Genomic DNA, 2,665 nt, shown 5'->3' with positions numbered 1-2,665 from the left:
GAGGCGTGGGGAAGGGAGAGGTCAGGTCGCATCGGATCCAGTCCGGTAATCGGGAGTCGGGTCCAGTGGGGGGGGGGCGGGTCGGGTCGGGGAACAGGAGCGCGGGTCGGGTCGGGTCAGTCGGGGTCTCGGGTCTCGGGGCGCGGGCGGGGAGCGGGTGTCGGGTCGGGTCGGGTCAGTCGGGGGGGGGGGTCTCGGGTGTCGGGTCTAGTCGGCGGGGGCGGGGTGGAGGAGTGGGTATTGGGTCGGGTCTGGTCGGCGGGGGGCCGGGGGGGTGAGCGGGTATCGGGTCGGGTCAGGTCGGCGGGGGAGCGGGTGTCGGGTCTTGTCGGGGGCGGGGAGCAGGAGCTGGCCGTGGGAGGAGCCTTATTCACACAGCCCCAGTGAGGCCATTCAGCCAGGGCTAGGGGCTGCGTGCTTCGGGCCCCTCCCACACAGTTCGGCGCCTGGAGCTACAGCACTTGCGTGCCCACTGTAGCGCACATGTGCAGATGTCCCGGCACTGATTTCAGCGCCGGGACCTGGCTCCGCCCCCCCCACAGCTCGTGCTGGCTGCGCCGAGGGCCAGAGGACCTGTAAATCGGTAGAGAATACCGAGGATTTTTTTAGGCGCCGTTTAAGGCGCGAAAAACGGGCGCCCAGCTCGGAGGGGTGCCCGTTTTTTTTCTTGTGGAAACTTGGGCCCAATGAGTCTTGTGCTGCCCTCCAAGGCCCTCCCGAGCCCCGGATAATCGGTGGGAGACCCTTGCTAGCGCAACAGAGCACCCTCCCTGTTGTCTTTCGCCTTATCAGTCTGGGGCGGGAGGCTAAGTCAACAGGGGACCACGGCGCCCTGGGCTGTGGCACTCTGTCACTCCTCCTTACTGTCGGTGCAGAGTCCCACGTTATGGGCTGCAATGCCATCTCCTCCACCTCTTGGGCTAGCCCCAGCTGATCCACCATGGGAGGTTCAGCTTCCCCTTGAACCTTGCTAATGGTAGAGCCTTTCTCCCTACTTCTGTTAGTGGGCTGGGACCCTCTACCCAGTGGTGGGATAGCCTTACTGGAGCAGTGAACCAGCCCCAGCTGTAGGGCTTCGGGACCCGCTGCCCCCTCCGGAGCCTCCAAATCCACCGGGGCCTGTTCTTCCCCCAGTGCCTGATTCCCTTCCCTTGCTCGTCCCCTCTGTTTTTTACCTCTTTTGGGGTCAAACAATTTACACTGATTAATGTGATACCACTTCAACCGACGAGGCAGTCGAACCGCATAAACCATAGGGCTAGCCTTGTCGACTCTGCTGTATGGTCCCATATATAATGCTTCAAAAACCCCGACCCGAGCATAGTTCCTCACCATGACCTGGTCCCCTATCTCCCATTCGTGGTGTTTGCTGGGCTCTAGCAGCAATCGGTTACTCTGATGCTGTCTGCCCATGTTACTAGCAGCCTGCCAGTGAATCTGTTTGAGGTTTTCAAACAGGTTCCTGACAAACCCGTCCCGGTTCACCTCTCGGAGCTGCCCTTCGGTGAGAACCGGCGCCAACACATGCACTGGGGTTCTCATGATCCGGCCTGTCATCAGCTCATGTGGTGAGTACCCTGTGCTCTTTGACTGACTGGCCCGGATTCCCATGAGGACCAACGGTAAGACCTCCACCCACTTGTTAGGTGAATCTCCCGTCTCCTTGCGCAGCCTTTCCTTTAGGGTCCGGTTCAGACGTTCTATGGGGCCTGAGGACTGAGGGTTGTAGGCGGCATGCCATTTGGCTCTTATCCCCAGCACCTTTAGGGTGGCCTGCATCACCTGGCCGGTGAAGTGGCTTCCCCGGTCGGACTCCACGATTTGAGGTAGACCCCACCGAGAGAACACCTCCCTCACCAGGATTTTTACAGTCCCCACCGTGGTAGCTGTTCGGCAAGGGAAGGCTTCCACCCACTTGGAAAACACATCCACCAGGACGAGGCAGTATTTATAGCCCCTCTGGGCGGCCGGTAGGAATCCGATGTAGTCGATCTGGATCGACTGCCATGGTCCCTCTAACCGCCTGACGTGTCCCATAGACGCCTTCCTTTTCTGAGGGTCTGGGTTGTTTGCAGCGCAAACCAGACAGCCCGCACAGAAGTTGCGGACGTCTTCCTGGATGTCTGGCCACCACCCTGCCTTTTGTACCCGTTGCCACGTAGATTCTGGCCCAGGGTGTCCCGCACCTGGACCCTCATGGGCCAGCTGAAGGAATTCCCTCTGGTGTTGTGGCGGCAGTACCCATTTGTCCCCTTTAAACAACATGCCTTCCCGCACAGCAATATCTACAGCACTGGATGGGACCTCCGCCTTTTCCCCCTCTTTTAATAGCAGCCAAGGCAGCCTTCATCTGGACTACTTTAAGGTCCGGGGTCACAGCCGCCCCTACGCTCCCTTGTGTCCCTGGCTTGCTTCTTGCTGCTGCTATCCTGCCTGCCTCGTATGGGTCCTATGGGCGACCTGTGCGAGCACCTTCCCTTGCCAGCAGGTCTGCCTGCTGGTTACCTTCCCTCCGTGGCTCAGTTTTGGAGTGGGCCTTTACCTTATGGATATATACATCCCCGGTTTCTTCCATTGCAGCTACGATCTTTCCTAGCAGGGGTTTGGTCACAAGGGGCTTCCCATCTGCAGAGGTGTACCCCCGGCATGACCAAATCGCCAGATA

The sequence above is a fragment of the Pristiophorus japonicus genome, unplaced genomic scaffold, assembly GCF_044704955.1.
Source record: "Pristiophorus japonicus isolate sPriJap1 unplaced genomic scaffold, sPriJap1.hap1 HAP1_SCAFFOLD_233, whole genome shotgun sequence".
In the NCBI taxonomy this organism is placed as follows: Eukaryota; Metazoa; Chordata; class Chondrichthyes; family Pristiophoridae; genus Pristiophorus; species Pristiophorus japonicus.
The sequence above is the reverse complement of the archived record's forward strand: the minus strand, read 5'-3'. Positions refer to the sequence as shown.